Source organism: Tupaia chinensis, unplaced genomic scaffold (genome assembly GCF_000334495.1).
Source record: "Tupaia chinensis unplaced genomic scaffold, TupChi_1.0 Scaffold000594_1, whole genome shotgun sequence".
NCBI classification, from domain to species: Eukaryota; Metazoa; Chordata; class Mammalia; order Scandentia; family Tupaiidae; genus Tupaia; species Tupaia belangeri.
Window position 1 is genome coordinate 285,333 of NW_006160110.1, and position 10,951 is coordinate 296,283.

The window sequence follows — 10,951 nt, forward strand, 5'->3', positions numbered from 1 at the left end:
TAATGAGCTGATGATTAGGATTTAAAAAATTACAGTTTCAGGAATAAAGAAAAAAATTTAGAATAAAAATCATGTATGCTGGTTTTAGTGAGTGTTACTAAGGGTGAAGTGTCCTAAATTTTGTACTTTCCAAACATTCTATAATTTCTTCTACACTTATTTTTTTTTCAATTGCCAGAGGGGTGTGTGCTAACCAGAGAAAGAGAGAGAGAAGGAGAATCCTCCAATGAGGCAGGTCATGCCACAATCTCTCCTCCTCCACTTCTCTATTCTATGTGTGTGTACATGTGCCCAAGATGCTTTTCAAGTTGTTAGTGCTGGGATTTGAACTCTAAGATCTGGCTTCCTTAACCACTATGATATGGGCTAGTCCTTTCTACAATTTTTTTTCTAACTGTTTGAGTATGAAAATATGAGGAGGATGTAAGCGTGATATTTTCTGTCTCAAACCAACCACAAAACTTATGTAAGAAGGTTAGCCATTAAGCATTACCAAGCATCTATGGTAACTAGGTCAACAGCTAGAAAATTTGACAGGTAGAAAATTTTCCTGTCTGAAACTTTCAGCTCAGGCATCTCTTTTTGACTATCCCTTACAATCAAAAAGTGAGACTATGTCAAATGGTCTACAGACATTGACTTTTTTTTTCTTTCATGAAACTCTGTCTATAAAACATTTCTCTTCTTTATTTGGCATTGATGTTTGCTTCCATTGTTTATAAGACACACTAATTTGAGGGATTTGGACAGGTGGTTATTTTCAGTTTCTCACTGAATGATCTAACTACCCTTTCCTTTAAAGAAGAGGATTTGAAGGAAAGATCTCCCTCAAAAAACTCACTTTTTTTCTTTCCATGTAAAAACAAACAAATTCAGATTGAAATGAGCAAGAAAATTCTTGATGAATATCATGTTTGTATCCTGTATATTACTTAGAAATTTGGGGGAAAGATGCCTAAAAGAGCAATGGCCTTTACCTAGGGAGAATTTAATTCTAATTCAGAATTAGCAAATGAAACGCGAGCACAACAGGGTTAATGTCTCACTGATTTTTCATGTTCAGAATGGAACATGAGTCAGGAAGGAGAATTTATGTAGAAATATTGAAGAAATTTTTTCACTGGCTACGTAGTTGTGAATGAAATGGAACTGACTCAATTCTTGGCTCGGCCACAGTGCCACCAGCACTAGGGGTACTGTTGTGCAATGCTGGGGGCACTATGGAAAGGCCCTGGATTTTCATCCTTGATCTATCCACTTGAGCACACAGGGCATACCATACCTGTGTTCTGGCTGGCTGCAGGGCTTGTGGGAAGATTGTGGCATGAAAACTCTGTCAAATGTGCCTCTCATTCTTTCAGGAGAATACATTAACTTTTTATAAAAAAGGAGGGGGGGAAGTCAATTCTTTTGGTCTATAGAAATGTAGATAACTCACTTATACAAAAAGTAATTATTCTCATACATATATATTAAGACTCTGATTTAAGAGAATTTTATTCTTCTAATTTAAATCACATAGTAATTTTATACTATGTCATAAGTTAGTGCATTGTGTTTTTCTGTCTACTCAACTATAATTCCTTTGGGTTTATATTTGTAGGAGGTAAATTGAGCATTTCTCTGGTCACTTGTTGCCTAGCACAGTGCTGTGTTGGGCTAGGGTTGTTCATTTTTTAAATACAGTGAGAACAAATGGCCCTGCATCCAAGAGCTGTTGTGAAGCTATAGAAAGCAATTCTTAAAGAGATTTTTGAGGTTCTTGGAGAGAGGTGTTATCTGAATCAAAACCTGTGAAACAATTTTTTTTCTAACTGTTTGAGTATGAAAATATGAGGAGGATGTAAGCGTGATATTTTCTGTCTCAAACCAACCACAAAACTTATGTAAGAAGGTTAGCCATTAAGCATTACCAAGCATCTATGGTAACTAGGTCAACAGCTAGAAAATTTGACAGGTAGAAAATTTTCCTGTCTGAAACTTTCAGCTCAGGCATCTCTTTTTGACTATCCCTTACAATCAAAAAGTGAGACTATGTCAAATGGTCTACAGACATTGACTTTTTTTTTCTTTCATGAAACTCTGTCTATAAAACATTTCTCTTCTTTATTTGGCATTGATGTTTGCTTCCATTGTTTATAAGACACACTAATTTGAGGGATTTGGACAGGTGGTTATTTTCAGTTTCTCACTGAATGATCTAACTACCCTTTCCTTTAAAGAAGAGGATTTGAAGGAAAGATCTCCCTCAAAAAACTCACTTTTTTTCTTTCCATGTAAAAACAAACAAATTCAGATTGAAATGAGCAAGAAAATTCTTGATGAATATCATGTTTGTATCCTGTATATTACTTAGAAATTTGGGGGAAAGATGCCTAAAAGAGCAATGGCCTTTACCTAGGGAGAATTTAATTCTAATTCAGAATTAGCAAATGAAACGCGAGCACAACAGGGTTAATGTCTCACTGATTTTTCATGTTCAGAATGGAACATGAGTCAGGAAGGAGAATTTATGTAGAAATATTGAAGAAATTTTTTCACTGGCTACGTAGTTGTGAATGAAATGGAACTGACTCAATTCTTGGCTCGGCCACAGTGCCACCAGCACTAGGGGTACTGTTGTGCAATGCTGGGGGCACTATGGAAAGGCCCTGGATTTTCATCCTTGATCTATCCACTTGAGCACACAGGGCATACCATACCTGTGTTCTGGCTGGCTGCAGGGCTTGTGGGAAGATTGTGGCATGAAAACTCTGTCAAATGTGCCTCTCATTCTTTCAGGAGAATACATTAACTTTTTATAAAAAAGGAGGGGGGGAAGTCAATTCTTTTGGTCTATAGAAATGTAGATAACTCACTTATACAAAAAGTAATTATTCTCATACATATATATTAAGACTCTGATTTAAGAGAATTTTATTCTTCTAATTTAAATCACATAGTAATTTTATACTATGTCATAAGTTAGTGCATTGTGTTTTTCTGTCTACTCAACTATAATTCCTTTGGGTTTATATTTGTAGGAGGTAAATTGAGCATTTCTCTGGTCACTTGTTGCCTAGCACAGTGCTGTGTTGGGCTAGGGTTGTTCATTTTTTAAATACAGTGAGAACAAATGGCCCTGCATCCAAGAGCTGTTGTGAAGCTATAGAAAGCAATTCTTAAAGAGATTTTTGAGGTTCTTGGAGAGAGGTGTTATCTGAATCAAAACCTGTGAAAAGAATAGCTGTAATATTTCTAGACAGTGAGAAACTATTGTGTTGTAAAATAGTTTCTAAAGGGAAGAATGCTCTACACACAATTTGTCAAATTGAGAGGAACAAGACAAATCAAGGTGCTAGAAACCACTAGAAATAATATAATATCCAAGAGACCAGAGAAAATAATTTATTACTAATTCCCATGGCTCCACATTATAAGAAGAGTAAAAATGATACCAAGGGACATTGAATAGAGCTAAATCCTGCACTTCACTGGAGAATTGAATTACTGGAGTAGGTCAACATGGATAATTTTATTATGGTATATGGTTTTTCCACTCTAAGAGAATAGCTAAGAAAAGAGTTAAAGAGTTAAAGTTCAAAGGCCTAAGCCCTCTGCACTTAGGGGAAGGAAGGAAACAGGAGAGGAAGATAAATGAAGAAGTATAATTTAGCAAGTCAGGAAATAAAAGAAATAAGACACAGAAATGAAATAATTTTTCCAGTCTCTACCATTAAATTATGTTGTTAAATAAAACTAATCCCTCAGTATAATTTAATCTGTAATAATGATTGTCATTACAATTTTGAAATTGAACACTCGGTCTTCAAGGAAACATCAGAGTAATTCTGATATTTTTTCTATGTTTGCTGTGTAACTTATTTTTTCATACGCATGCTAATATTTTTCTAAAATTCAAATGATAATAGATTATTCCCATTTCCCCATCATATGATGTGTGCTCTCTATGAATATTAATATTTTTTAATACTTTTTTAACCAGGGTCATTAATATGATAATACTTTGGTAATGAATTTACAAAAATTCCACACAAATACTACATGTACTAATACAATGAAATACCGCGGAAATAATATGCATAATGCATTAGGCTTTGTTACAGATGCCTGCCAAAAATAGTGTTTGGCAAACAGTAGCATGCTTGAAAAGTGCCTAACCGATTAAAATTTATTGCTGCTGATAGACCCAGGGCAAACACTGAACAATCTATGTTATTCATGCCCTGGCAGACACATCAGTTCACTGACTGCCCAGATTATCTCCAAAAGCTTCTGGACATCACTAAAATTAAGGAAGACACTTAATGAGATGTTGAATGCCAAAGAGAATGACTCTTCCAAACAAAGGGATCCCCCATGTAGTGTGGTTTTATCTCTACGGATGTTGCTCCTGGCAAAGGGGTGCTACTCCATCCACCTGCCACGACAGGTCTGCTCTGTGTGCTCTCCAGGGCTCATTCTGCCCTTCACAGACAGTTCCTTTTGAGAGCCAGGGACTATACTAGCATTGAAGCACTCTCTTCTCTATGTCAATTCTGTTTTAAGATTTGAATGCCTTATAACTTAGAGTTATATGGAAAAATAATATAGAATGAATGAATCCTATTGATAAACTTCAAGTTGAATATGCTCTTAAATGTGTCTGAATATTAGAGAGAGAGGGATACAAAACAGGACATTTTAGTTCCTTAAGGAACCTTTTACTTATTGTTTTGTGATTGCACTTTCCACCGTATCTGGCATTCCGGTGATTGTTACAGTAGAGGAGTGTCAGGGTTATTCCATTTTCTGGAATCGTGAGGAAGAAAGGTGCTGAACTCTGGGATGGAGTTTTCTTTTCTATTTTTTAAAAGAATTATTTATTTAATTCCACTTCTTATTATTATCATTTTCCAATTTGACCAGAGACAGACAGAGAGAGAGAGAAAGGGAAAGCAAGAAAGCAAGCCACCAGGTTCAGGACTCGAACCACAGTCGAACACGTGGGAATCAAACAGGACATTTTAGTTCCTTAAGGAACCTTTTACTTATTGTTTTGTGATTGCACTTTCCACCGTATCTGGCATTCCGGTGATTGTTACAGTAGAGGAGTGTCAGGGTTATTCCATTTTCTGGAATCGTGAGGAAGAAAGGTGCTGAACTCTGGGATGGAGTTTTCTTTTCTATTTTTTAAAAGAATTATTTATTTAATTCCACTTCTTATTATTATCATTTTCCAATTTGACCAGAGACAGACAGAGAGAGAGAGAAAGGGAAAGCAAGAAAGCAAGCCACCAGGTTCAGGACTCGAACCACAGTCGAACACGTGGGAATCTAGCGCCTCTATCTACCACGCCACCTGCTGGCTCTTGGGATGGAATTTTCTAAACAGAGATTTTACCAGATCAGCTAAACATAGATTTGATTTTATTTTTTTAGGCACTACAATTTTTCAGTGATATCGCGGACTTTTGGTGCTCATTTGATTCATTTATCAAGATTTATTTGATTTTTAAAAGATCACACGTTCATCAATTTCCTTGGGATCTTTAGCACTGTGAGGTCTTTAGATTAATTTAATTTATTCCTGTCATTTTACGGATGGGCAAATTAAGGTGTATAAAGGGGAAATGCCTTGACAGAGGTCACACGGATAATTAGTGGCAGAGTCCAAAAAGCAAGTCCTTATTCCCAGCCCAAGTTCTGCCAACAATGGTGCTGGCTGTTCTGCACAAGGAAGAAAAAAGGAAAAACCTGGGCATCTTCATTGCCAACCTCCCTCCTACTGCTACACCCAGCACTCTTGGCCACTAGTACTTACATTCCCTCAAAGGGCTGGAAGAAAGAAGCTTCTAGACTGAGAATAAACAGGATGAATAGATCCTACTGATGAGCCCAGACTAGATAGGCTCTTAAATATGTGTGCAGATAGTTACATAAAGAGAGAAAAAACACTTAAGACAAAGTGAAATTTTAGGTCCTTACATCCATAATCCTTTTCACTTATTTATTTTTACTAGGAAAAAAATTGTGGGTTTTTAAGTATTTGGAAAATTTAAGTTATCCCTAAGGAGAAATCTGGTCAGAAATAAAGAAAACATCACAGTTTTTAAAGGTTTCTGAAAGAGAAACTGAAATTCATCTCAGTTAAACTTTAGAAATGAAAAGGGCAACTGAGACCATGAGGTTTAGCTGGGATGCAGGAACAAGTGCAATCAATCAGACACTTTTAGGAATACAAACAACCTAGTAAAGAAGATTGGACAATCTATAAAAATAAGCAGAAAATAGTTATAAGGATCATTAGCAGGAGAGGAGAACAAACAGGAGCCTGAAACCACAGGCATGCTTACGATCAGGATGCAGAAATTTAAGCGGCAAGAAGACAGGATATTCATTAAGAAAGAGAACTGAAGGAGGATGAAGCCAATAATGAAATGACTAATGTGTTCAATTTTAGGTGACTTTAAATTTACTAAGGACCACATATGTGGAGCAAGAATTTCAACTTTGAAACCATAGACGTCAAAGAGCTTCCTGAACAGCAAAATGGAGAAATTTTGCTGGCATCCCATTAAGGATCAACTTCTCTCTGGGTCCTTATTTCCATGTGAAAGTCAGGTTTCAAGTAAAAACTCAGTGGACTGTACATTTATTCACTCAACACATATTTTAGTTGCTAACTACCAAGAATAGAAGAGGGAGCAAAAATGGACCCAGTCCCCATATTCTTGGAAGTTACACTGTAGTTGGAAAAATAGGAACGAATTAAGACAGTAGAACCTTCAGAGACATATACTTACAAATTGGGTAACTTTTTTCTTTATGGCAAGACTTGATAATGGCCAGCATAGATGAGGGACTTGGGAATACTCTGAAAGAATGAAACTGAAGTTGACATTGGAAGGATGAAGAGAAATTATTAAAGAAAATTTATTTGGGAGGTTCTCCCAGGATACAAGTTCTTTGTATGTGCCAAGGACTTGGATAGGAAAGGAGGACTTCATGGAGGTAGAGATAGTCTGATCAGGGCTGAAACACACACAGGCCAGGCCGCTTTCTCTCTCTTAATGCAAATGTCACAAGATGAGAGTTTCCAAAGAAGCAAGATTGAGGACATTTTAAGGAGTAGCTAAAAGGCACTTGACCTCGATGAGTCTTTCATCTGGCCAATCAATATAGTCAGACATTTTCCCAATTGAGGTGAGAAGATCAGCAAATTTCAAAGCATAAACTAATTTGCATTGAGTTGAAAAACAAGTCACCCAATATACCTCTTTTTCCACCACTGTGACAAAATTACTAAAACCCAGGCAATGAGACTGGAAGTAATAGCCCAGATAAGCCTGGCACACCAAGCCCCAGGGAAGTCTTCCTACTGTGAGATAATTGGCCAGACACCAAATTATGAGATTAAGAAATGGGCTAGGCCTAAAATAAGATTAACATCATCTCCCCCCCATAAGATTCCTTAAACTAGAGAGGCTAGGTGAAGAAAAATTGACTAGCATTGGCTAGAAGCCAAGAAAGAGCCATTTGCTGTGCAAGGTGATGGCTTTTTCTGGAAACTATTTATTTTGGAGACTCCTTGCTAAAATAGCCAATTTTGTTTCCATTTATTTATGCATCCTCCCTTTATTTTTTTTCCACCATTAGTCAAGCCTGTGGCTATCTTGTTAGCATAAGAAATGTTAAATATAAATATACAATTAAATAACAACTACACATTAACAATAATAAATGGCAATTAGAAAACTGCCCCAAACTTGAATTTGAATGCTTTATTTTTAAAGCATTTTATTAAAACAAATACAATGCTCCCTTTCTCTCCTCAGGCTAAAATTTGGATTGAAAAATAGGGCTTCGAATAGGTGCTGAGGGCCAGCCTGTAGTGTGGTTTTCTCTCCTCAGGCTAAAATTTGGATTGAAAATTAGGGCTTCAAATAGGTGCTGAGGGCCAGCCTGTAGTGTGATGGTTAAGATGGATCCTACATGTTTGACTGGGAATTTTGGGTTTTGGATCTGGTAGCTGGAGAAACATACTGGGATGTGTGAATGTGTCCCCAAATCCCAACAGAATAGAGAAATGGAGGAGAAGGGATTACAGTGTGACTATTCCACACATGGAGTGGTTTCTCACTTTCCTCTTCTCTCTCTCTCTCTCTCTCTCTCTCTCTCTCTCTCTCCTCTCTCTCTCTGTGGTGAGCACACACATCCTCTGACAAATTAAAAGAAATCAAAAACAAAAATAGGTGTTGATGGTCTAAGATACCCAGGAGGTATCATGAGAAGAAAGTCTTGCAGTGAGGGGCCTCTTTCTCAGCCTTGGATGAGGGGATTTCAAAAGTTTGTGGAAACCAGAATTAACATTTGAGTTTATATTTTTGCAAAATAATTTGACATTTATGCATATTTTTTCATAATACACATTTCCATGAACTTTTGAAGACCACTCATGTACTGATCAACCAGAAATTAATAGCCAACTAAGGGCATAGGACGTAAACCTATAAAAAAATTTTTCTAGACTTCAGAGATTCCCTCCACCTGTGTAAAACACAGTTATTTATTCTCACAGGTCAGTTGGGGTACTAAGTAGTAGCCTTCCCAGAGCACGTGTGGGTGACTTGCCACGTGCACAGCAGTCAGTTGATACGAATCCAAGGAGCAATGCTTGAGTGTTACTTCTAGCAACATCATATCTTCTGGTAGGAATCTTAGCTTCTCACACTTTTTTCTAAAGATACTGTAAGAATTAACTAGTAGGAAATATTGCAACTGCCCTCAGAGATCTATACCAAGCCTCCCCTTCATAAACATTTCCCCAGAAGCTCATGCACATCAGCTTTATTTTATTTCAGTTAAGCAGCTTTGCACTGATTTCATTCATTTTCCTGCATTATGTCATCTACCACATGCTAATGTACCAGGCGCTATGCTTCATAGTTACAAAAGCATTACTTGAATTAAACTTCCTATCAACATTGCTATTATTCTCATTTACACACATGGAAACTGAGACTCAGTAAAACAAATCAGTTCACTAAGAATGCAGAGCCACAGCCCAGAATCTGGATGTGATGAGATTTTTCTTTATAGTACCTAATACCTACATTATTCAAGTTCTAAGGAATCTGGTCCCAGAACTCACTGCCTTTACCAATCTCAGTATATAAGACTTTTGTAGTATTCACTTCCAGACTGCCCAAACATTCACTGTATATCTCCTTTCAATGATATCTTTTTCTTTTCTTTTTAAATTTGCTATAGGGCAGGTGCTAGAGAGACAGAGAGAGAAAATAAAGAAGCACCCTCCCAAGGGAAATGCCCACACTGCGATCCCCTTCCAATCTCCTCTCAGGCTTTGGACATGCATGTGCATGCACCTAGTGTGATTTTCAAGATACTAGGTCTGAGACTTGAATAACACAAATGGCCACATGGGATCTAGTTGCCTTCACCACCATGCCACTGGCTAACCCACAATTGACTAGATTTCTAAACATGTATTTAGATAGGTATTTGCTTTTATTCTTGTATAGGTTTCCTTAAAGTATCCACTCTTACTTATTAAATTGGTCATATTTTGTATGTGGTTTCTTCTCACATAACTTGTGAGCCCCACTCTTACACATCCCGATAACTGAGTATGTGGTTTTAATTGATTAAGACTTAGTAATGCCCACATTTCCACATGGATTTAGCAATAAATTTCCTTGCTAAAATAAACCAATAAAACAATTTTAAAAATCAGCAAAAGCAGAGGTCAGCAGATGTGGCGTGGTGGTTAAAGGCACTGGATTCCCACATAACTAACCGTGGTTCAAGTCCCAGACCTGGTGACTTGCTTTCTTGCTTTCCCTTTCTCTGTGTGTCTCTGTCTGATCGAATATTTTAAAAAAGTATAATAAATGGAATTAAATAAATAAGTAATTCTTTAAAAAAAAAAGCAGCAAAAGCATCAGAAATCTGTTTGACAAAGTAAAAGGAGGAGGAGTTCTTCTGTGCTTCTAAAAAAGGGAATATAATAGGGAAGTTGTCATACTGAGGACATGGTCAGAAGAAAATGCTGACCATAACATATTGATGAGCTATTCAGTAGATCATTTACTTCTTTCCTGGGAGATTCTGAGATTCTTACAAAGCCCGATAAATTCAAATTTCTTCCAGTTCTTGAAAAGACAAAATATTTTTTACACTGAGCTGACAGATTTTCTCCCAGATCTCCTCTGTCTCATAGTAAGCAGTGCCATCACGTCATCACAGCTAGACTAATTTAAATGTATTTATTCAGAGATGAAACTAAGTACGAATGACTTCAGAGAGGAGACCGAATCCTCACCCAGTATTCGAGTGGTCAAATGTTGCTTGTGTATTTGGCATTGATCATAATCAGCACCTGACATCCAGTTCTCCCAGCTGCCCACTCTAGGTTAAGGTCAATAGTACCTGCAACTTCAGGGGCACCATGCAATAGAGTGAGGCCATGAATCTGAGACAAGCTATTATGGTTTTGAATGTCCTCCCAAATGTGTTGAGATTTCATTGTGATGAGAATAAGGTGAAAACTTAATCTGATTGTGGTATTGAAAGGTAGAGCCTTTGGGAAGTGAAAAAGATGAAGGTCATTAGGGCTGAGTTTCCAACATGGTTGACTCCCGGTGAGTTTGTAAGGTGACACATACAGCGATGCCTTGCATCACCTAAGGACCCCCCACCAACAGGAAAACCATCACTAGATGTGGCCTTTGGACCTTAGAGCTGAATAAAACTCTATTCCATTAAATTAATCAGACTCAGGTATTTTCTATTATTAGCAATGGAATAAACTTGACCAGAAGCAAAGAAAGAAGTCATCGACTAGATTCCATTAAATAATAGCGTTGTCTCCTTCTTTTGCCCATATGGCTGCCAGGAAACTTTCTTCCTTTGTAGACTTCTACCCTACCAGGATTTTGGGGGGGAGAAG